Source organism: Macaca thibetana, chromosome 14, assembly GCF_024542745.1.
Source record: "Macaca thibetana thibetana isolate TM-01 chromosome 14, ASM2454274v1, whole genome shotgun sequence".
Classification (NCBI taxonomy): domain Eukaryota; kingdom Metazoa; phylum Chordata; class Mammalia; order Primates; family Cercopithecidae; genus Macaca; species Macaca thibetana.
Window position 1 is genome coordinate 3,475,823 of NC_065591.1, and position 24,996 is coordinate 3,500,818.

Sequence of the window (24,996 nt, forward strand, 5' to 3'; positions counted from 1 at the left end):
GGCCAAAAAACCCCAAGGGTTGTGAGTTGGTTGTAATGGGATCCTCTGATTCCTTCCTTCCTTCCTTTCTTCCTCCCTTCCTTCCTTCCTTCCTTCCTTCCTTCCTTCCTTCCTTCCTTCCTTCCTTCCTTCCTTCCTTCCTCCCTTCCTCCCTCTTCCCTCCCTTCCCCCTCCCTCCCTTCCCCCCTCCGTCTCCTTCCTTTCCTCTTCTCTTTCTTTCTCTTCTCTTCTTCTCTTCCTTCCTCTTTCTTCTCTCTTTCAGTTTCCCCTCTGGGCTAGAGTGCAGTGGCATGATCTCGGCTCACTGCAACCTCCACCTCCCCAGGTTCAATTGATTCTCATGCTTTAGCCTCCCGAGTAGCTGGGATTACAGGCATGCACCACCATGCCCGGGTAATTTTTGTATTTTTAATACAGACAGCATTTCGCTGTGTTGGCCAGGCTGGTTTAGAACTCCTGACCTCAAGTGATCCACCCGCCTTGGCCTCCCAAAGTGCTGGGATTATAGGCATGAGCCACCACGCCCAGCCAATATGTTTCATTTCCCAATAATAGCATCAAGTTGCTGATAGTGATTTGGATCAGCTGAACCCGCTCCCTCCTTAAGGTTCCTTCACGCAAGCCTCAACTCACATGGCCTGCTGGTGACTTCAGGCGGATCTGACCCATGACACAAGACAGGTTTTTTTGTTTTGTTTATCTGTTTTGAGACAGAGTCTTGCTGTGTCGCCCAGGCTGGAGTGCAGTGGTGTGATCTCGGCTCATTGCAACCTCCATTCCACCCCGGTTCAAGTGATTCTCGTGCCTCAGCCTCCGGAGTAGCTGGGATTACAGGCGCCCGCCACCACGCCTGGCTAATTTTTTGTATTTTTAGTAGAGACGGGGTTTCGCCATGTTGGCCAGGCTGGTCTCAAACTCCTGACCACAGGTGATCTGCCTGCCTCAGCCTCCCAAAGTGCTGGGATTACAGGCATGAGCCACCGTGCCTGGCCTCACAAGACAGTTTTTAATATAATAGTGCCCCCCATCCACAGTTTTACTCTCTGTGGCCTCAGTTACCCCAGGTCAACGAAGGTATGGAAATATTAAATGAAAAATCCCATCAATAAACAGTAAGTTTTAAACTGTGTGCTATTCTGAGCAGTGTGATGAAACCTCAGGGCATCTGGCCCCATCCCTCCCTGGATGTGAACCATCCCTTTGTCCAGTGTCTCCATGCAGCATACACTACCCGCCCGTCCGGATCAAGAGATAGAAAAATAGTATATACCGGGTCAGTACTACCTGCAGTTTTGAGCATCCACTGGGGGTCTTGGAAGTATCCCCTGTAATAGAGGGTTAGGGGACACTGTATTATTTTGGGTTTCCCCTCAATGCTTTCCCTGAAACAAGGACTTGGATGCAGGCTCCTCTATTTGAGAGCTGACTCCAGGGAGCAGCGGAAGGGAGATGCAGAAGGAGGCCATCTCCAAATAAAGGTGTTTTGTCCTGGCCCCTGCTGTAAACAACGGAGGCTACAAAGGCCCTTCCTAGAAGCCAGACAATGTGCCCCAGCAGGACAGTTCACCTGCGGGGTGGAGAGCAGCTCCCTCTCCCAGTCTCCCAGCTCTGCTTCCACAAGGACTAGAAGTGGCCCCTCGGGGAATTAACTCCTCCATTCTACAGGATGCCCTGCACCCCCACGGGAGACCTGGGAGAAGGTAGACGATACCCTTGTTCTGGACGTGGGCCTCAAGGGAAGAGACCATGGCCTGGCTGGGAAGCCCGGCAGACCCTGTCCTGCAGCTTTCCCTCCTGCCTGCTGCTTCCCACATCCTCCCGCTCCAGTGCAGCAGGAAAAGCTTCAGATCATTCCCTCTCATCAGCTCAGATTCCAGGAGACAGAAACTCTCCCTCCAATCTCCCAGGTAGCAGCCAAGACGCTTACATTCAAAGTCCCAGGAGGCTTTTCTCCGCAAATCCATCCACGTAAGCTCATGGAAAATTAATGGAGAGGAATAAAAGTCCACAGTAAGCTACAGAGGTGAGACGTGAGAGGCACTTCTGCACAGGAGTGAGAGGGCTTGTAAAACCTGGGAATCCTTACAGCATCAGGTTTATGTGATTGAATTAGAAGTTGTCATGAAATTATGGAGAAACGAGTGAATTTTCCAGTACTTGACATGGGAGGGAACAGGAGGGAAGTGGACCTCTTGCTGTATTAGAAAACAAGCAGGAAAAAAAATTGCAAAAGCATGGGAGAATCTGGCAGGGACAAGGGGATGCAGCAGACTTGCTGGCCAGAGCACCTACCTTTACTTGGGCACACCTGCCTTTACTTGACTTCACCTGTGTGTGCTTGCCTTTATCTGGCTTCATGGGTTCACCTGCGCACACCTGCCTGTGTGGCCCTGACCTCGTGCCCTTGAGTGAGTCTCCTCCCCTCCATGCACCTCAGCTTCCTGCCTGTTAAACAACAGGGTTGCCTTGGGTTAGGCCACTGCCACTTGGGCTGTCTAGGAACCGTTCTCTGAAGATGTGCAGGCCTCCAACTCTTAATACATAAGCCTCAAACCCAGGAGCTTCTCTGGGGGGGAAGGGAGGGACTGCTGCTGAAGGCGGTGAGCATCTGGGTTAATCTAAGCCACAAAATATTTATAATGTTTTCCCCAGGACCGAAAAGGTGGCTGTATCTCACATCCCTGACGGTACGGTGTCCCAGTTTCTAGTTCTCTATAAAACAGTTACTCTTCCCAGAAAGTTCTGGCGTGCTCAGGACCACACAGCGTGCACTCCACAGAGGTGGCTGACGGTTTCATGGTTCAGGTCGGACAAGAAAAAAGAGAAGATGATTAGATGGAAAACCTTACCCCTTTCTGCAAAACCTGGTGAATCCTGGAAAGCAGCTTCCAGAAACAAAACCGGAGGGTCATGTCTCCTTTTCCTAAACTGAACCTAAAACAAGGCATTTGGTGGTGTGTGTGGCTATGGGCCCACCAGAACTTAGAATGCCAAAAGAGGTCCTACGTCAAATGAGCAGTGGGGGGTAGGTGTTCCTCTCAACCTGAGATGCCTGCCCAGGGCGTTAAGGTGTGAATAAAGGCACTGTGGCAGTATTATCTGACCCTGAACCTTTTCATAAGAGGCTTTTTTTTTTGGCTGTCAATACTTTTAGTTGACACATAACTGTATGTATGTATGGGGTCCAGTGTGAGATGTTGATACACGTATACAATGTGTAATGATCAAATCAGGGAGATGAGTATATCCATCACCTGCAACCTTGATTTTCTTTGTTTTGGGATCATAAGAGATTTTTACAGACTTGAAGGATGTTGCTTCATCAGAGTACAAGGCTGAACTGGATATCTCTAAACAGACACAAAGAAACTGGGGCGTAAGCAGGATGCTGTCCTTAAAATGCCGAATGCCGGGGCTCTCACACAGCGCTCTTGTTGGCTAACAGATCAGAAGGACTGGAGGGGGATGGCCCAAGGGGTGTCCACTTAGGTGAGGCTGGCAGAGGCCTGAGTCCCTAGGGGAGTATTTCTTGGAGGTAGCAGAATGGCACTGGCCTTAAACCTTGCATGGAGATAGCAGGAAAGTGTTCACGATTGAACTGTGACCAGCTGCCTCCTTTGCTATCTGCAGTGGTGGTTCTAGAAACCTAGGAAGGGGCATTCCGGGGGTGGGGATCTGGTGAGAGGAGGGAAATATCTTGAGGATAGGTCTTTGAGCTGGGTTTGAAGGGTAAATACACTTTATTCAGATGACTTGCCTTCTTTGGTGGGGAGGGTACTGACGGACTGTTACAGAAAGGTAGAGCCCCCACCCCCACTCCCTGCAACCCAGGTCTTGCATCTGCCACTCGCCAACCCAAAGAACATCCGATTGCCCTGCTGACACCCCTCCCGGGCGCCCCAGCTTCCATGCCAAAGAAAGGATGCCTGCAGGATCCTGTGAGGATGTCCTTCTTCCTGTTTTGGGGATTATTATTATTTGATTGCCTCCTTTATTCATTCGACAAATATTTTATCAAGTGTATGCTTAAGGAAGCAGCCACGAGAAAGACGTTTGCATAAGGCAGCTGCCCTCAAGGAATTACAATATTTACTCCATGTGTGTCCTGAAATATTCAGGCAGGCCCAAAACACAACTTTTTTTTTTTTTTTTTTTTTTTAACCTAAGTGCTTTTAAAGATTTCTTTGAAATGTGGGACAATTATGCAAGCAGGAAAAAAAAAGTATCTAGAGCAAATATTTAACTTTGCCTTTGGTATGTTGAAGTCACCAGCCCATGCAAACCTCTCAGGCATGTCCTGTAAGATAGACTGACTTACACACACACACACACACACTCTCTGTCTCTCTCTCTATGTGGGGGGCACAGTTTTGGGTTTGCATAATGCCAGGCTCCAGGGTTCTGGAGACAGTTGTTCTACTTCACAGCCTGGACTCTGATCCTTACCCACCCCTTCCAGAATCCTGGAAAACCCAGAACAGAGAGACCTCAAGAGCTTACTCAGAAACACGCAGCTTGTACTGGGGGAGATTCCTAGTGAATGATCAAGGCCTTGAGAAAATCTAGCTCACACATCGGCCACAGCTCCAAGCTCAGGATCCGCCCCTTCGGGCTTCCGCAAACCTAGCAATCCGGAGTCCTGGATAATAACAGGATTCCTGGGAGTCTCCGGAGGGTGCCTTTGGCCTGTGGGATTCACCCGAGCCGTTGGCTTTTGCTCCCCCCACCCCACCCCCTGGCTGTTTTTGGCTTGGAGGGCAGCTGGCGGAGACACCGTTGTGCACCCCTGGGCGGAAGGCGCCCCAGACCTGGTGGCCTGGGCAGCAGACGCTGGCGTTATTACCTGGGTACAAAGTTTTCATTTGCTCTGCAAACGTTTTGATGTGCAGGCGGCCTCTATTTCCGAATCCTATTATTATAAATACTCTGTAGCGGGAGCCAGCTGCGTTCGGGATAATCGTGCAGACCCAACCGGACTTTACAAAATTCAGGGACTTTCTCGTCCGCCGGCTTTGGCCGGGGAGGGGGAGGTGCGTGAGCCATGCAGCCCGGGGCGGGGCGGGGCGGAGGCGGCCAGGGCGCCCCGCGGTCTCCCGGGGTTGCCACAACAGACCCCACGCGCGCGCCCGAGCCGCAGCCGCGGGCGGGAGCGGGGCCGGGGCGGGGGCGGGGATCCAGGGCGGGTGGCCCGCGGGTCCTGGGCCGTACGCGTCCTTTTGGCGGCGAGAGGGCCCCTCCCCCACCCTCGCCGGAGCCAGCGCCCGTGCCGGGCGGGGCCGGGTCCTTCCCCACCCCCTGCACCTGAGCGGCGGTGGCGGCTCCCGCGCTCCGGCGGGGCTGGGCGCGGCGCCGCTCGGCTTCCAGCGGCCGAGCCAGGTGTGCGCGGACGCCGGCGCTCCCGGGGGGCTCGGACCCGCCCCCGACTCGCCGAGCCAGGTGAGGCGGCGGCTAGGGACGCAGGGCGCGGGCCGGGGAGGACGGAAGGTGGCCCTTGGGCACCCCACCTTGCTCACTGACGGCATTTTGGGTGCGTCTCGATTCCCGGAGCACCCGCTACCGGGTAAGCGCAGTCCTAGACCCAGAGAGGCTGGAGAGGTGGGCGCTGAGGGGAGGGAGCCGCGTGTCCAGGTGGGGGTCGATTTTCCGTAGAGAGCTCCTCCCCCCGCGTGCCTTTCTTCCCGGGCAGGGGCCGGTGTCGAAAGCTTTGGAAGCGGCGTGGGCTCAGAGCGCAGGAAGGAGCCCCCGCTTTGTCCCTGCGTGCACGGACCCCGTAGTCTCTGGCGCGTCCTGCCCCTTCCTCTGGAACAGCGCGTGCGGCGCGACCTCCGCCGCGCTCCCGTGGTCTCCTTGCCCCAGGTCGCCGACCGCCAGCCCTAGCACCCGGGCCAGGGAGCCCAGCGGAGGAGCTGGCTCGGGGCCGCCAGGTGGCGCGCGGGGGCGGAGACCCGAACCGTGGCCGCCAGGTCCCCCGAGACCCCGCTGCGGTCACCCTGGCCCTGCACTCAGAGCTCCCATTCAGGCGCGCGCGGCGGCAGCAGCAGCTGTCGCGGAGAGGCCGGGGCCGGCGCGCCTGGTGCGGGCCCGGGGGTGGCGGGTCGGGCGCCCAGGTCCCGGGGTCGCGCTGAGCCACAGCCGGGTGCCCGACCCCGGCCCGCCGTGCTCACCAACTGGGATAGGGAGACCCGGCGGGCGCAGCCCGGCCGCCACCGTCCGTGAATTATGCAGGAAGCTGGCACCGGCGCGCTCGAGTTGATCAAGTTTCCCTGGCAACTTTCGCCCGGGCATCCCTCCTCCCCGGCGGCCGGGCAGCTCCGCCCGCGCAGCCCGCGGCCCAGGCGCCTGCACCGGGTGGCCCCGGCCCGGGGCGCCAGGCGTGGGGAGCGCTCCCGGAGACGCCGACAGCGCACTCGCCACCTGGGCTGGGGCAGCCGGACTGAGCCAGCAGGTGCGACCACCGCAGCGGGCCTCGCCGCCCGGGTTCGGGGGGATGCGGGGGCTGGGGTGGACCTCCCCGCCCGGGTTCTGGGGCTTGGGGTGGGGGTGCAGCGCGGCGCCCTCCAGGCGGGTCTGCTTGCGGACACCCTGCTTGAGGTGGGTGAGCGCGTGGGCGAGGCTTGCCTTTCCGTGGGGCTGGAGCACCCAGAGGGAGGAAGGATGGTGCGGGTGACCGTGGGTTTTCGCAACTGAGCTTTTAAAGGGGCTCGGGGCGCCTGGAACTGAGAAGGCTCTCGGGCCAGGCAGGTGGGGGGCGTGGGGGGGGTCAAGCTAAAGTACGTAGGGCCCTCGGGGGCTGGCAGCTGCGGGCAAAGGCCTGGGCGTCCTCAGAGGCCATCCGAAAATAAAGTGGTTTTCGGATGGAAATTCAGGGTAGTAAATTGGATAGTTGCGTGACCTCTTTTTTCGTTTGAAACTCAAGTTCGAACGTTAATGAGGCCAATCAGCTAATTAAGCTGCCAGATCCAGAGAGGTAATTTCGGAAGTCCCCCGGTGTGGCAGGGCGATTTGATCTCTACCTGGGATGTGAACCTCGGTTTTGCAGACCCAGCTACGGGGAAGTTCTGCGCCCCTGGAAAAGGACCTAACAGATTCAGCCTTCAGCCGGGTGCCCTGCGGTCCGCATCCCATAATTAGTGACGCCCTACTACGCACTAGGCACCGAGCCCGGCGCCCCAGCGGTTTCAGCAGGTCCAGAACAGCCTCTGGGCCGATTGCTTTTGGAGTTTTCCAACTACTTGTGGGTTGGAAACAAGGTTGAGGGTCCTAACAGGGTTGAGCCTGCGAGAGTGGAGTGAGCTTGGCCCCCGTCTGGGTTCAGTGTTAATTCTGGGGGAAAGCCGTTGTGGCCGCTCTAAGAGGGGGATTGGTAGGTGGGAGCTGTGGGTTTCTATGCCGGATATCGCTGTCCTCTAAGGGGGTTTGAGGAAGACCCTTGTCCTGATAGGAATCTGGGTGTCCCAGTGAGTGCCTACATGATCCAGCTCCTGGGAAGCACTGTCTAAGGCCTCTGATTCCATTATCACACCCAGGAATTCCTGGTTTTCCTGGAAGGAAAATTGGGTGGAAAGCTTGGTGCTTCTTTGGGTGCCTTTGGAAGGAGGTTGGAATTCAGGTATCAAAGGTAGCTCTTTAAGAGTAGGTGATTTCGCCCATAAAGATGATCCCAGAGGCCTCGGTTGACAGCACTTGGCTGCTTTTAACAAATTAGATTACCCCCCACCCCACGGGAGGGTTGTGGTCTGTGTGGGGGATCTTTTCTGCGTACTGTCTCCAAGTACAGTCTGCTATAGAAAGCCCTATTCCTATTTGGGTGAGTTTCAAGGAGATTTTTCATTCATTCATTTCTTCATTTGGGTGCTTAGGGCCCATGCTGGGCCCATGCTGGCTTCTAGGGGTCTTGGTCTAGGCCAGGGTCTACCAGGTGATATCAGATGTGAGCGCTGCCCAGAGGAAGGTAAAGGGATTCTGAGACTGCATTGCATTTTGTATATCATTAGTGAAGAGGAAAAAGATGGGAGAGAAAAACGGACTGGAAATTGATCAGTATACAGGAACACACTCCTAAAAATGGCTTTTTATGGGAAGGCAGTGCTTTAGCATACTTGCCTTATTTCCAAATACGTAACAGAGTTGCAGATGAGAGAGTTCTGTCCTGATGAGAGAGGGTCAGTCCTGATGAGGGATGAGGACTTTTCTAAAGTGGGGCTCAGCTTGGGAGTTGCTGCGGGGCCTGAGGTCGTGCCTCCTACTCTAAAGGAGTTCTGGGCCTGGACACCTGAGGTCTCACCTGCCTGCAATTCCAGCCTCCTGCTTTGTAAACTCAAGCTGGAGCTTTCACCTGGGGCTGTTGTACCTGGAGTCTTAGGGCAGCAGGGAGGGTGTGGCTGAGAAAAACTGGAAATGGATTCACACAGCCTCTTCAGGAGCTTCCAGTTGTCCTGTAACTAGGACTGTGAGCCCCAGGGAGGGACTCTTTAGATCTTCTTGCCTTCACATGACCTCCAGCAAAATTCTTGACCCTCTCCGTGTCTATAGACTGGGGAATCTGGAAGAAAGGGAAGGAGAAGGGAGGATAGCTCCAGACGAAGGCGGGTCTTCTCCATCTCTGGAGTCCCCCACCCCTCGCCACTGGCCTGGGCACCGGGAGAATGAACCACTTATTGAGAGGCGGTGAGCATATTAGTGCAGGGCCTGGAGCCTGCAGCCCCCCAGGGCTGAGTGACCTTTGTGACTTGGCCACTGCACCTAACCTCCCACCCAAAATGAGAGGCCTGTCATTCTCTGATGGTCAGAGGATAAATAGGGTGTATTTGTTTGTTTCCGCATGAATAATCATCTGAGGGCCTGCTGCCTCATCCAAGCCTGGACTGGCCGCAAGGGCTGCCTCAGGGAGCTTCTAGGATAATGGGGAGGAAGAGGCGTGACTGGACAGTCCAGTTAGTCCGTGTTGTGACAGGGCTTGTGATGGAGCTGACCATTGAGTGCTGTAGGGCATAGAAGGGGTCCCCAACCCAGCGTGGGGTGGGGCTATACAAACCCCTGGAAGAGGCCCGGGTTGTTTGTGTCCTCCTGGGACTGAACATGGGCCCTTGGCAGAACGATCCAGTCCTTGTTCCCGGGGTGGGGACAGAGCCACACGCTAGTCACAATAATGTCAGCAGCTGCAGTGTGCATAGTGAGACTCTCACCGAACATTTTCCTTTTGGTTGGCATTAGTGCCATACTCTTGCTATTTATTCCCTCAGTAAATCTCACAGAAGTCCAAGGAGGCAGCTCCGATTCATTACAATTCCCATTTCACAGATCAGGAGCTTGAAGCTCAGAGGAGTGAAGCCGCTTGCCTTAGCCCACACAGCTAGCGGGTAGGGGAGCCCTTGACCCCGCACCGCCCCGTGGTTAAATGCACACTACCCAGCTGGAGAAAGCTGCTAGGCAGCGGTTAGAAAATTAGTCTTCTCGTTCCCGTGCTGTGAAATAGCGCTGCGGTCAGCAGGTGAAAACCAGTTTCTCATTAGACTTCTTGATGTGCTCCACGTTTTGCATTGTGGAAAGCAGATTCAAGGACTGGTTTGATGCTGCTGATGGACGGCTGTCTCATTGGCCGTGGCTCCAGTACGGACGCTGGGCTTCGGGGTACAGGTGCTTCTGATGCAAGCCTTTCCTGCATTCGAGGGTTTCCGTTCTTTGCAGGGTATGGGAAGATGGGCCCATGCCCAGTACCCAGAGCCTGCCTTGGGTTTAGGGACCATAGACTGGGTCTCTCTAGATGCACGTACCCTGGGGATGGACCTTCAGGGAGGGACTGGTTGAAATGCAGCTCGCTCCCTGGGAGATTAAGCTCTTAAAAGCCTGTGGGGCTGCCAGGAGTTAGCGGGCAGCAGCAGGGACATGCTGGGCTCCCCGATTGGCTGCCAGATGTCATTGCTGAACCCGGCACTGCACCAGAGCGTGACTGGGGACGGTGTTTGAAAATTGTCCTTGCTGGGTGTGGTAGCTACTCTGGGGTTAGCTCAGTGAGGGGTGTGTGAATGGAATTAGGCCACAAACTCCCAATCTGAGGCTGCAGATTCGAAATGGTGGAGTGTGGAAGGGCTCGTAGCTCCCCGTCCTAGAAATTCTGATGCGGCAGAAAGGCAGCACGGGAGCCCCCCAGAGGAAGAGGAAGATCAGCTGGAGCAGCCCTGAGTTGCTGGACTTAGAAAGGCCTCGCCAGAGACCCCCACCAGGAGGTGTGCATTTGAGGTCATAAACCCTGCCTTGGCCCTGCTGGGCTGGGGCCCGCTTCTTGCATTTTTTTTTGTCCCTCCCTAAAAGTGTTTTAAAAAAACAGCTTGTTCTCTCAATTGTTGCTTGTTCTTTGCAACAATTTCTTATGAAAAATTCAAATATCCAGCAAAGCTGAAAGAATTGCCAGCAAACGTTCAGATTATGCCATTCATCATTTACCAGGCTTCTTACACATTTTAAAGTCAATATCTAAAATTTTTCTTCATAGGTTTAAATATTTGTAAAGGCTACGGTACCTCTGTGAGGGCAAATATCAATATTTTAAAAGGAACTGTTGCCTAACTCTTTACTCACTGTAATATAAACCCATCGTGACTCACATCCACTTTTCCTTGACAGATACGTAAGTGAGCTTTAGGACATTTTCATCGTTCTTTTCTCTTCTTGAATTTATACAGCCACTTCCCCCAAAGAATTTTATCCTAATGTAATAGACTTTTATGCTCATGGGTCTTTTATTAATCAACTTAGCATACTTCCCTGCATGAAAAATATACATAAATTGACTTTCATAAAATTTCCCGTGACCTGAAGTTGCTAAGTATTTAAAAAAATTACTTCTGAATTGAAAAAAGCTGTACAGTCATTGCTGGGGCACAGTTGGTCAAAAACTATAAATATATTACAGATTTTTAGAAATGGAAAAGGGGAGCTGTTACTGGAGCTGCATCTCTGAGAAGGCAGTGGGTGTTTTTGGTGTTTTAATTGAAGCCCTAGTTGCATTAGCCCTTTTGTTTGGTATCAGGAGGGCTCTTCTGGGGCTGCACCGCCACCTCACCAGCTTCTGGGGGATAGCAGTGCCTTTCTTATGTAAAAGAGCTCCTGGGGTGTTGGGGAGGGGAGGTAGGCAGGGGGACCCAAGGCCTCTCTCCACTGAGCAATTTCAGGAAAGACTTGGCTACCCTTTAGACTGAGCTGGGTCCACTTGGAAAGGGTCCTTGCACCTCAGTTTGAAAGGGACCTCTGTAAGGGAAAAGATCTTGGTTCACAAGATTACACCTGCACTCGGGGTCCTGCAGGTGATTCTTACCTGGGGAGAGTAATGATACCAATGTGAAGGCAGTGACAGGTGATACCCGCAGTGTGCTCTGGATACTGCCAGGCTTTGCTACCTCCCTGCAGACTTGGGGGTGTCCTGCCCCACGTCCTCCTCACTCTGGCTCATCAGGCCCCTCCGCTTCTCGAGGAGAATCCAGAGTCAGCACCTAGAGTCGAGGTGGGAGGGGGAATGGCCGAGAGTCTGGACAGCTGGCAGCCTGCTCCCTGGTCCACTGGGGTGGGTCCTGGGAGGCTTAGGGCCAGGGAATGGGGTGCAGGGCATCCTGGGTTTCCAGGCCTGGAGCTGACACAGACTTCTGGGCTCCTGGGCAGTGGGAAATGAGCCTCTGAGCCTGTCTTTCCTGAAAATCCTGCCCTGGATTCCTTCCCTGGGGAGAAGGCAGGCTTCTTGGGGAGGGGAGGGGGATGCTTCCACGCCCTCATTTGTACCCCTGAGAGCATAGGGCTCAGCCGTTCCTGTCCATGTTTTTCCTGCCGCCCCCCACAAATGTCCCTGGAATTTGAAGAATCTGCTCTGCTCCCCCCTTCCCGTGCAGGGGCCTGCAAACCAGAGGCGTTTGCCCCTGGGCCAGCTGGCTCCTGTCTGACCCCTCCTCACCACATGGACAGGTCCCCAGGAAAGGCACCACGTCTTGCTCCTATCTGCATTTCAAGGTCCTTCAGTGGCACCAAGCATGGACCAGGGGACGTTGGCAGGGGAAGATACTGACTGGATGGCGTTGCTACGGCCCCTCATCCTGGTTCTGGACTTTCCCTCCCTCGAGGGTCATTCAGCTCCAGTGGCTGAACTTGCCGAAGGTCTTGTGGCCCAGCTGGGATCCACACCAGGCGGCTGCCCACTGCACTGTGCAGAGGAAGGCACCGCTCGCTTCTCCGGCCTCCAGGTCGCCTCCTAGGTGGCACGCCAGTTTATCTTTCTGTTCGCTTTCAGGTAAAGCAGATGAGGTAGCGCAGTGGTTGTCAGACTTTTAGCTTAAGGAACCTTTTTTGCTCTCTTAGAATGTTGAAGGACCCAGAAGCTTGCTGTGTATGAGCACTAATCTATTGTCATGCTGTTAGAATTTAAAAATATTTATTAATGCATTTAAAAATAGTAATAAACTCATTACATGTTGGTATAAATAATGTGTTTTTATGAAAAACAACTCTTTTCAAAACAAGAAAAACATTTGGTGAGGCTGGTTGAGGTGGCTCAGGCCTGGAATCCCAGCACTTTGGGAGGCCAAGGCAGGAGGATTGCTTAAGGCCAGCAATTTGAGACCAGCCTAGGCAATATAATGAGACCCTGTCTCTACAAAAAATAAAAAAATTAGCCAGGTGTAGTGGCACGCATCTGTGGTCCCAGCTACTCAGGAGGCTGAGGTGGGAGGATTACCTGAGCCTGAGAGGTTGATGTCGCAGTGAGCTGTGATCACGCCACTGTACTCTAGCCTGGGTGACAGAGTGAGAAAAAAAAATAGTGCAGTGGCTCACACCTGTAATCCCAGCACTTTGGGAGGCTGAGGCGGGTGGATCACTTGAGGTCAGGAGTTCAAGACCAGCCTAGCCAAAATGGTGAAACCCCATCTCCACTAAAAATACAAAAATTAGTCAGGCACAGTGGGGCACACTTGGAGTCCCAGCTACTCAGGAGGCTGAGGCACAAGAATCACTTGAACCCAGGAGGCAGAGGTTGCAGTGAGCCAAGATTGCACCACTGCACTCTAGCCTGGGCAACAGAGTGAGAGTCCATCTCTACAACAACAAAAAAGACTTGGTGAGAAGAGTGACATTGTTTAACATTTTTGCAGTCTTTTTGCTGTCAGGTTTAATGGAAGACAGCTGGGTTCCCGTATCTGCTCCTGCAGTCAGCTAGTTGCAATATCACACGTTCTGTAGCTTCCGTTGTGCACTTGGGAGAGGATGAGCTTGAAAAAGCAGCTCACATCTCAGTGTTATGATGAGAATGGTTTGACTTCATAGATTTCTCGAATAGGCTGGTTCCTGGGGCTGCACGCTGAGAGCCTCTGGGAGGAGCATGGGATCCACGTTGTCAGTGCACGGGTCTGGTTTGAAAGCTGGCTTTGCCATGTGGTCCAGGGGATGCTTTGAATGTTACATGTCCCTTGTCGTTCAGGATATTTCTGTGGAGTTTAGTTGGGGGCTTCAGACAGCACCAGGTGGTTCCCACCCCAGGGGCAGGCCTTCTGATTGTGGAGTCTAGGATGTTGGAAGCATGCAGGGGCACCTTCCAGGCTGTGGGGTCAAAGAGGCTGGCAGAGCCTGAGGTGACTTAGGAGACTCTGGGAGAGCAGCCTGGCCAATTTGTAGAGTGAGGCAGGCTTGCAAGTGTAGACAGGAGAGCGGAGAGGACTTTGTAGGTGTTTGGCTGCCAGAGGAAGCCTGTAGTTTTCTTGTGAAGTCTAGTTTTGGTATCAGAGTAATATTGGCCTTGTAAGATGACTTGGGAAGCATTATCTTCCATTTTTTTTCTGAAAAGTTTATGCAAAATTGGCCTTCATTCTTCTTTAAATGTTTGATAGAATTCACCAATAAAGCCATCTGGGCGTAGGTGTTTCTTTGTGAAAACTTTTAAAATTATTAATTGGATCTCTACTTGTCATAGGTCTTTTTAGATTTTCTGTTTCTTCTTGAGTCAAGTTTGTTAGTTTGTGTCCCATCAGAAATGTGTCCACTTCAAGTGAGTTTCTCTGATTCGGTTGCTGTGTAGCTGTTTGTAGCACCATCTCATTATTATTATTATTTTTGAGATAGAGTCTTGCTCTGTTGCCCAGGCTGGAGTGCAGTGGTGCGATCTTGGCTCACTGCAAGCTCCACCTCCTGGGCTTACGTCATTCTCCTGACTCAGCCTCCTGAGTAGCTGGGACTACAGGCATCTGCTACCAGGCCTGGCTAATTTTTTTGTATCTTTAGTAGAGACGGGGTTTCACTGTGTTAGCCAGGATGGTCTTGATCTCCGGACCTCGTGATCCGCCTGCCTCGGCCTCCCAAAGTGCTGGGATGACAGGCATGAGCCACTGAGCCCGGCCTGATTCCTTTTAAGTCTGTAAGTTGGTAATAATGTCCCTTCTTTCATTTCTGAGTTTGATGATTTGAGTCTTCCCTTCTTTTCTTGATCATTCCAGCTAAGGTTTGTCAATTTTGTTGATCTCTTCAAATAACCAACTTATAGTTTTATTGATTTTCTTTATTGTTTTTCTAGCCTAGATTTCATTAACTTCAGCCCTAACCTTTATTATTTCCTTCCTTCTGCTTGCTCAGTTTCAGTTTCCCATTCTTTTTCTGACTTTCACAAGGTGGAAGGTTTTGGTTACTGATTTGAGATTTTTCTTCTTTTTAATAGAGACATTTACAGATCTGAATTTCCTTTAAGTACTGCTTTAATTGTATTCCATAAGTTTTGATATGTTTTGTCTTCTTTTTCACTCGTTTCAAAGTGTTTTCCAATTTCCCTGTCGTTTATTCTTTGACCCATTGGCTGTTTGTGTGTTGTTTAATTTCCACATATTTGTGCATTTGTAAAATGGATTTCAAATTTCATTCCATCGTGGTTGGAGAACATTATTTGTATAATTTCAGTCTTGCTGATGTTTAATGAGGCTGTTTTATGGCCGGGCATGAGGCCTCTCCTGGAGAATGTTCCATGTGCCCTTGAGAAGAATGCGTATTCTGCCGTCTTTTGTGGCGTGTGCTGCAGATATCTGCTAGGCTGCTCTAGACTCTGGGATACAACAGTGAACCAGACAAATATTTCTGCCCCTGTAGGGTTGACACCCTCACTGGGGTGCAAACAATAATTAAGGGAGATCATAAAGAAGCAGTGATGCCGTGCGGGAGGAAAGGAGAGCTTGCTGGTGGGGACTGGGAGCCAAAGGGGCTGCTGTTTTAGCAGGGCGGTCAGTGCGGGCCGCACTGAGGGAAGTGGTCCTTGAGCAAACACTTAAAGGAGGTGAAGGAAGCGATGCGTGATAGAGGAGGAGTTCAGTGGAAATTGATATGAGAGCACTTTTTTTCCCAATGCACATTTTATAAATCATGCAAAAATACCTGTAACATAGAAGGGTACCCTTTTCACCATTTTTAGGTGTGTAGTTCTGAGGCATTAAGGACACTCACCTTGCTGTGCCGCCATCGTCACCATGTATCTGTAGAACTCTTCAGCTTGCAAAACTGAAACTACTTCCCCACTAATCACTAGCAAACCATCCCCCTTCTCCCAGCCCCTAGTGACCACCAGTCTGTTTCCTGTCTCTTTGGCTTCTGTAGGGACCTCATCCAAGTGGAATCATGCAGTGTTTATCTTTTTGAGTCTGGCTTAATTCACTCCGCATAATGTTCTCAAGCCTCATCCATGTTGTAGCGTGTGTCATAATTTCCTTCCTTTTTGTGGCTGAGTAATATTCCGTTGTGTGGATGGACCACATTTTGTTTATACAGTCGTCCATCCATGGGGACCTGGGTGGCGTCACCCTTTGGCTGTTGTGCATGATGCTACTGCGAACGTGGGCATGGAAATATCTTGAGTCCTTGCTTTCAGAAAACACCTTCTAAAGCAGTGTCCAGCCCCAGGCCCATCCGGTCTTGAGATACTAAAGCTGAGGTCTTTTACCCACTCACTCCAGCCCAGGCTGGTGTCTCAGAGAAGGAGGCCCCACCTTTCTTCGTGGGTCTCAGGAGAAAGCAAGGGTGACCCTGAGTGTGGGAGAAATTGTGGGACAGACTTTTTCCCATGTCCGGTGTCTTCCAGTGAGGCAAGGTGCTGCTCCCTGGGAACCTACTCCCTGGGAACCTACTGGGGATGTCTGATCTTTGTGGGTTCAACCCTAGCCTAGGGTAGGACCAAGAAAGACAGGGACCAGAGACAGTAGCAGGGGAGAGAGTGTCTCCTGCAAAATGTAGCTGATGAACTGATTAGATGCTTTCCGGTTGCCTCATGATCTTAAATGTGGGCTGATTGTGCAATGGGTCATTTGTCGATCTCATGTGCAGTTGCTGGCGAAGGTACGTATTTGTTTGTCTCATGGGGCCTTGGGTCGCCTGTGTGGGGCGGGAAAAGCGGGGTGTCCAGGTACTTCCCACTCCCTGAAAGCTTTGCCTTGAAGTTTTCTTAATAGCCACTTTAAAAAATCCACCCTGAGTTGATCATGTTGCTCGGTTTATACATTCTATGGAATGGTTAACTCCATTTTATTCTTTCTCTTCCTGTTGACATTTGGGTTGTTTTCAGGATCTTGTTCTTTCAGACCGTGCTGCAGGAAACATTCTTCTCCGCAGGGCCTGCCGGGGCTTCCCTGGATACCTCCTTAGACGAGAAGTTGCCTACCCCGGAGCTTTCACCATGCACAGAGCTAACTTTTGCCAGTGTTCTCAAATTGCTCTCTCGGGGGTTGTACCAAGTTACAATCCCACCCGCATGGTGTGGGAACTCCCTGGACCCCTCCTCCTCAGCAAGACTTGGTGTTGCCTGATATTTGCCAGTCTAATGAGTGGGAAATTGTGTCTCCTTTTAACTTGCATTTTCTCTGATTCATACAAAGCTTCTCCCAGTTCCGGTTCATCCACCACTCAGCTTTCCATTTTCTGAGTGGATCTCCCTGGCTCAAGCAATCCTCTCACCTCAGCCTCCCGAGGAGCTGGGACCACAGACGCACAGACTACAGGTGCACAGCACCACACCTGGCTATTTTTTTTTTTGGAAGGGGCTCCCTATGTTGCCCAGGCTGGCCTCAAAGTCCTGAGCTCAAGCGATCCTCCCACCTCAGCCTCCCAAAGTATTGGTGTTTATGGGCATGAGCCAACATGCCCAGCCCATTTTATTTTTTTGACGTGGCTCCTAGGAAATTTAAAATTACATTTGTGACTCCAATTATATTGCTATGGGGCAGCATGGATTTGTAACCTTCCTTCTCCAGGGGCTGGGGTCTGCCCCTTCTTGCTTGGCCCCCTGCCCTGCAGTGGCCCTGCTTCCACCGCCACCTTCTCACCCTCGGACGGAGTTGCCTTCCTGCTGACATGCTTCCTTTGAGTTAGCAGCCAAGACTCTCGTTGGAGGAACAGGAGAGGGGCTAGGGAGAGAGGATGGGCTAGGACAGCTTGTCACGGCTTGTCACTCAGAGAGACCTGAGTGTGGGCAGGACCCCAGAGCTCACTGAGAATTAATCAGGGTTCTGCACTGCTGGCTCTGGACAGTCCAGGTCCAAACCTCTTGGAGAACAATGGAACTTGGGAGAAGATGCACCGCGTCTGGGTCCTGCAGCAGGTTTTATGCTGGATCAGAGAATCCCCGTGCTGATAAGCCTCCCAGTACCCTGTGGCAGGCTCTTCATAGACCAAGCCTGGTTAAATAGCTTCTGGAGTTCATTCTCCAGAAGAACGAGGTTCTTACCAGAAGCAGTCTAGAATTAGTATCATATTTCTGTTAGTAATTATTACTATTAGAATCATATTACTAATTTTAGCAGTGTAGAATTAGTATCATATTACTGTTAGTAATTATTACCATTAGAATCATATTACTAATTTTAGCAGTCTAGAATTAGTATCATATTATTGTTAGTAATTATTACCATTAGAATCATATTACTAATTTTAGCAGTCTAGAATTAGTATCATATTACTGTTAGTAATTATTACTATTAGTATCATATTACTAATTTTAGCAGTCTAGAATTAGTATCATATTACTGTTAGTAATTATTACTATTGGTGTCATATTACTAATTTTAGCAGTCTAGAATTAGTATCATATTACTGTTAGTAATTATTACCATTAGAATCATATCACTAATTTTAGCAGTCTAAAAGTATCATATTACTGTTAGTAATTATTACTGTTAGTATCATATTACTAATTTTAGCAGTCTAAAAGTATCATATTACTGTTAGTAATTATTACTATTAGTGTCATATTACTAATTCTAGCAGTCTAGAATTAGTATCATATTACTATTGAACATTCACGGAGGCCCTTGGATCTTCAGATGGCTTTCTGGCCACCACTGAGTGTTTGCCCAGCTCCCAGGGATGTGCAGTTGCCTGAGACACCTGGCAGACGCCCTGCGAGATGTAGCCTGTGCCTGGTGGGCTCAGTGGCCTGGGGTGGGGTGGGTGATTTTCTGAACGAAAGGAAATGCCCCCGAGGTAACAGACCAGCCCGCCAGCTGCAGGACACTCCACATGTAGAGGCAAAAATGACTTCTTGGTCAGGTGTGGTGGCTCTTGCCTGTAGTCCCACCACTCTGGGAGGCCGATGTGGGTAGGTGGCTTGCTTAAGAGCAGTTTGAGACCAGCCTGGGCAGTATGGTGAAACCCTGTCTCTAGAAAACAAAACAAAACAAAAAACAAATATTAGCTGGGCATTGTGGTGTGTGCCTGTAGCCCCAGCTTCTCGGGAGGCTGATGTGGAAGGATCACTGAGCCTGGAAAGGTTGAGGCTGCTGTGAGCTGAGATGGTGCCAGTACACTCCAGGCTGGGCAGCATAGTGAGGCCCTGTCTCAAAAAAGAAAAAAATTGACCATTAACAATGCAGTAATAACATAGAGTGACCTGTATCTTTGTAGGTAGCTCAGTCAGTCAGTCGTCATCATTATCGTTAATGTATTATCTGCAGACATTGTTGGAGGCCATTTCAGTACCTGCTGTGTGCCAGGAGCTTCGTGCATATGGTCTCATGGAATCACCAGTTGCTGTCTGGGAGTATTTTAATGCCCATTTCACAGAAGGGGAAACTGAGCTCCAGAGAGGTGCATTGGCTGGGGCTTTGAACCCATGTAGCACATTACCCATGTAGTAGAATGGAAAGGGACGGGAGCATTTAGTCTCCTTCACTCCAGTGAGTCCTCCCTCTTGGCCTGCCTGGCGGCCCCTCCTGGTCATCTGTTGACATGTTGACAGTCAGTCCTTCCTCAAGCCTCCTGGGTGTTGGTGAACAAAATGCTTGTGAAACCGTGAGTTGGACCTTCCCATGAATGAAGTCTGTCCTGTGACTCTGTGTCTGGACAGCCCCTCTTCTGGGGAGAGTCCTCTGCAGCAGGTGCAGTCAGCGTGGGGACAGAGAAGACACAGAGGGCCCCAGCTCTTTAACACTTCTGCTGATTGACTCCAGCAAGCTCTGGCCGTAGACGGTGCATTTGCCCAGCAGAGTTGAGTGTCACCGTGTTTCAGCACCCTGTTCTCTAGGCCGTGGTGACGGGTGATCTGCCTGGAGAATTTGGGCCACAGAGGGAGCATAGCACTGGCCAGGAGGGGCCTCTGGCCTCTCCGCTCTTACCCCGACGTCTCTGGGCTTTGGGGAGTGTTGGGTTCATTTTCCTTGCTGTAGTAAGTGGTACATTGCAGTGCAGAGCAGCTCTGCCGTGCTGCTGTGTGACCTTGGACAGCCCAGTTGGCCTCTCTAGGCCTTGGTTTTCTTATCCGTGAAACGGGGGTACTAACATATTTCTGGTAACTGTGAGCATTAAATAAGGCAATTTTGTAAAACTGAGACTACGGTAAGCATCCACGTACTGCCACTGTTCTTACTGTCTTTAGTGGTGACGTCTGCATCGTCTGTGTCCATGCGACCTGTGCCACATGTGGATTGTTGGGTCTATTAAGTGCCTGTCTTGTCAGGGCTGCCCACTGGCCTGTTGAGATCTCAGGTTGGCACACAGGTCCTGTTACAGGCAGAGCAGGTATGCTGTGGCCTCTACCTGTTCTCTGCAGAGCCTCCCACGTGGGCTTCATGAGTGCACAGGGTTCAGGGACTCAGGATGATGGGGTGCCCAGCGGCAGCCCCCCAGCTTGTGCAAGGGACATCTGCAACCTTGCCCCCCCCCAGTCCCACCCTCAATCCATGTGTGCATGTGTGCAGTGCCTGGGGACAGAGGTGAGTCTGTGTGTCACAGGGAGAGCCCCTTGGGAGGGGCCCCCCTCATCCTGTGGGAACTCCAGGTGACTGGGTTGCTCTGCTACCCGTGAGCCTGGGTAGTGGTGTGTGTTCGTCCTTGTCGGCCTTTGTGGCCCTCAGTGGCTTTTCCTGACATGGATGAGCCTTTGTTTGTTGGAAATCTTATCCTGCCATGTTTTACTGAAGAGAAAGGGGCGGGGGGCCTGGGAAGGGGAGATGGGGTAGGCTGTACAGCTAGTGACTCCGTTAGGGACCCTTCCATAAAGCCTGCATTGTGGTGGGCTTGGGGCCTTTGGTTTAGACAGACAGGGTTAACTCCTGCTTTGCCGGAGCCTCCCCGTAAGTGCCACGATGTGACCTGGGTGAGTGACTGGATCCTTCGCTGTAGGCCTTGGCTTCCTGATCTTTAGGTTGGAGGTAACGACACCTATCTAATAAGCAACTGTTAAGTTGAGAGTCGTGTTAGTTAACCTTTGCTGCATAACAGACCACCCCAAACAAAGGGTGAAACACCTGTTCATTTCAGGGCCGGATAGTAAATATGTTGTGTTTGCGTGCTGGGCAGTGTCTCTCCAAAAAAGCAGTCAAAGGCAATACATGAATGAATGGGCACGGCTGTGTTCCAGTAAAAACTACTTATAAAAACAGGCTTGGGCTAGAATTGGCCCATGGGCGGTCACTCGCCGACCCTGATTTATTTAGCTCATTGTTCTGCAAGTTGCCCACTAGAGCCAGGCTCAGTCCCTGGACTCAGTCCTCCTTGCCCACTGGCTACTTGGTGGTTCTGGGCTCCTGAGGGCAGCAAGAGGGGGAACTTCAGGATGCCATGGTCTGCAGCTTCTGCTTGCATCACATTTGCTGCCGTTGTCTCTTTGGGTTTATTGACATGGCCGGAGCGAACACAGTGACCGTTTCCAGGGTCGTTGTGGGAGAAGACTTCCCAAGATGGTAGATCTAGGAGGCACGACTGATACTGTGACAGCCTCCCAGGCCCGCAGCGCAGTCCCGCCTGCGCCAAGTCCCTCCCGGCCGCTGCCTGCACTGTTGCCCTCTGGGCACAGAAAGACCTCACAGAACTATAGAGGTGCCACATTGGGTTTTGTTTATCGGTTTGTTTTGAGACAGAGTCTCACTCTGTCACCCAGGCTGGAGTAAAAATGTTGTGCTTGTGCGCTGTGCAGCGTCTCCCCAAAAAAGCAGTCAAAGGCAATGCGGGAAGGAATGGACACAGCTGTGTTCCAGTGAAACTTTGCTTATGAAAACAGGTTTGGGCTAGAATTGGCCCGTGGGCAGCTGCTTGCTGACCCTGATTTATTTAGTTCACGGTTTTGTAAGTTGCCTACTGGAGCCGGGCGCAAGCCAAGTGCAATCTCGGCTCACTGCAACCTCCACCTCCCAGGTTCAAGCAACTCTCCTACCTCAGCCTCTGGAGTAGCAGGGACTATAGGTGCATGCCACCACACCCAGCTAAGTTTTATATTTTTAGTAGAGATGGGGTTTCATCATGTCCAAGCTAATTTTTATGTTTTTAGTAGAGATGCGGTTTCACCATGTTGACCAGGCTGGTCTAGAACTCCTGACCTCAAGTGATCTGCCAGCCTCCTCGGCCTCTCAAAGTGCTGGGATTACAGGCATGACCCACCACGCCTGGCCTCACATTGGGTTTTGATGCTTTTACTGGTCACAGCATTTTATGGTTCAACCAGGACGCATAATGCATGTTTTTATTTTATTCCTGAGTAATTTTGCATGGTGACTGTTGCTAAGCTAATTTCAGCCTGCCTTGTTGCCTTCTCTGGCCGTTGAGCTGGGGACAAGGAGAATAAGGAGTGTTCTGTGGATGGTGAGACGGGCCCCTAGCAACATCCCTCTCAGTCCAGTCCTGCCTTTCAAACAAACAGTGTTTGTGGAGGGGATGGAGGAGGCTGAGCAGGAAGAACCGAATGGCCAGCCTGGCTTCCTCCTGGTCCTGGCTCTGCCGCCAGTGCCTGCTGGTCTGGTCTCAGTTTTCTCAGCAGGAGAATGGGTGCATCTGTTAAAGTCACATTGCTTCTGGCACAGACATCAGCAAAGGCAGCTGGCAGGATGGGAGATGGTGTACACACACGTGTGAGGAGAGCGTGTGCCCATCCTCGCGGCAGCCACTCCCCACAGGCTGTGTCACATGGACCTCAGGAGGTGGCTTCTGACAAAAACTGAAGATCGGAGGCTCTTCTGTCCCCGCTGCATGCCTGTACATGTTGGCCTTTTGCCTTCAGTGTTTTCCTCTCCATGAAGTGGATCCTGAACCCTTGTGAGGCGTTGAGAATGAGAGGTTCTTTTTATTTCCTTTATGGAGGTAAAATACACATAACATAAAGTTAACATTTTTTTTTTCAAGATAGAGTTTTGCTCTTATGGCCCAGGCTGGAGTTCAATGGCACAGTCTTGGCTCACTGCAACCTCTGCCTCCCGGATTCAAGCGATTTTCCTGCCTCAGCCTCCCGAGTAGCTGGGATTATAGGTGCGTGTCACCATGCGGGCTAATTTTTGTATTTTTAGTAGAGATGGGGTTTCACCATGTTGGTCAGGCTGGTCTCGAACTCCTGACCTCAGGTGATTCACCTGCCTCAGCCTCCCAAAGTGCTGGGATTACAGGCGTGAGCCACCGCGCCTGGCCTGTGCAAGAGTTTTTATAGAGCTTAATCTCCGGTACCTTCCGGAGCTCAGCAAGTAGGGCCAGAAGTTCCCACCTTCTCAGACACCTGTGCTCCTGGTGACCAGTCCCGGGGCCCCCACCCTAAGTCACCTCATTAGCATAAGCTCCGGTGGGGTCAAAAGGGACTCACTTCTGCTACTCAGGAAATTCTCAGGGTATTAGGATCTCTGTGCTGGGAACCAGGGACAAAGTTCAGTGTATTTCTTTCTTTTTTTTTTTTGAGACAGAGTCTCGTTCTGTCGCCCAGGCTGCAGTGCAGTGACGTGATCTTGGCTCACTGCAAGCTCCACTCCCCGGGTTCACACCATTCTCATGCCTCAGCCTCCCGTGTAGCTGGGCCTACAGGCACCCACCACCACGCCCGGCTAATTTTTTTTTGTATTTTTAGTAGAGACGGGGTTTCACTGTGTTAGCCAGGATGGTCTCGATCTCCTGACCTTGTGATCCCCCCGCCTCGACCTCCCAAAGTGCTGGGATTACAGGCATGAGCCACCGTGCTCGGCCCCCAGTGTATTTCTTATACCACAGAGGACGATTCGTGCTGTAGCGTGGATCAGTGCCTCCTTCCTTTTTATGGCTGGAGATGCTCCGTTGTACCGTAGCTCTTGTTTCCTGTCTCCGTTGTGTATTGATGGATCTTTTGTTCTTGCTGGGTTTTGGCTATTGTAAATGGTGCTGCCATGAACATTTGTATACACGTTTTGAACATGAGACGGGGAGGGTGTGACATTTCCTCCGTCGGTTCATGGGTGCCTGTGGGGCAGCAGGGCCACCCAGCCATGCTCATCCAGTGCCTGGGACTCCGGAATGAGTGTGGTCCCTCATCCCCCCCTTGACAGAAGAGGACGCAGACTTAGCTTGAACGTGGGCAGTTGGGAAGTCATGGAGGGGGCTGGGGTCAGGCAGGGTGGGCTGCTCCAGAGACCAGGCCCCTGCTTTGTGGCACCTTCCAATAAAGGGGCCCAAGGCTCAGGCAGGCCAGGTCTGGCTGCCTACAGACAGGCCCCCCGACTTGGAGTCCAGCACGTGGAGGACCTGTCTGTGGGGGTATTTCCTTTGGGTCACAGAGCTGTTTCAGAACTCCTCACAAGGATGGTTTCCATCTCTGCAAGAGTGATGAGCACTTCCAAAAATAGATGCACATCTGCGGGCTAACGTTTATTTATTTATTTATTTATTTATTTATTTATTTATTTATTTGACGAGTCTTGCTCTGTCACCCAGGCTGGAGTGCAATGGCATGATCTTGGCTCACTGCAACCTCTGCCTCCCGGGTTCAAGCAATTCTCCTGCTTCAGCCTCCCGAGTAGCTGGAATTACAGGCGCGTGCTACCACACCTGGCTGATTTTGTATTATTATTATTTTTTTTTAGTAGAGGTGGGGTTTCACCATGTTGGCTGGGCTGGTCTCGAACTCCTCATCTCATGATCCACCCGCCTCGGCCTCTCAAAGTGCTAGGATTACAGGCATGAGCCACCACGCCCGGCCCTATTTATTTATTTATTGAGATGAGTCTGGCTCTGTCTTAGTGGCATGATCTTGGCTCACTGCAGCCTCTGCCTCCTGGGTTCAAGCAATTCTCCTGCCTCAGCCTCCTGAGAAGCTGGGATTACAGACCCGCACCAATACAGCCAACTAATGTTTGTACTTTTAGTAGAGATGGGTTTTTGCCATGTTGGCCAGGCCAGTCTCGAACTCCTGACTTCAAGTGATCCTCCCGCCTCAGCCTCCCAAAGTGCTGGGATTACAGGCATGAGCCACTGCGTCTGGCCTGCAGGCCAACGATTTAAATAGTTCAGTAATTTAGTGATTCGCTATTGGGGGAAGGAGCATCCTTCTTTAATGGATGTCGTTAAAATTTCCTAGAACCCAGTTGCAGATTTCTTAGAGAATTTGTTGAGATATAATTTACATACCATTGTGATTCACCCTTTGAAAACCTGCAGTACCATGTTTTTTAGTAAACTAGGGGGATTGTGCAATCATCAGAGTCGATTTAGGAACATTTTCATCCCCCCTAATAAAGACCCCCAAACCATCAACCTTACTCCCTGCTCCAGTCTTCC

At 51.5% G+C, this 24,996-nt stretch overlaps 2 protein-coding genes across 3 annotated transcripts in view; one reads left to right on the plus strand and one right to left on the minus strand.

The window, feature by feature from the left end:
- NADSYN1 (NAD synthetase 1) overlaps positions 1-24,996 on the minus strand; it is a 559,458-nt gene that overhangs the window by 220,103 nt on the left and 314,359 nt on the right. The gene's annotated exons all lie outside the window — the stretch shown is intronic.
- Positions 5,358-24,996, plus strand: part of SHANK2 (SH3 and multiple ankyrin repeat domains 2) — a 666,329-nt gene continuing 646,690 nt past the window's right edge. For both annotated transcript variants that reach the window (XM_050758103.1, XM_050758102.1), the window contains exon 1: positions 5,358-5,436. The gene's annotated coding sequence lies outside the window, so the exon portion shown is untranslated. The remainder of the gene's footprint in view (positions 5,437-24,996) is intronic.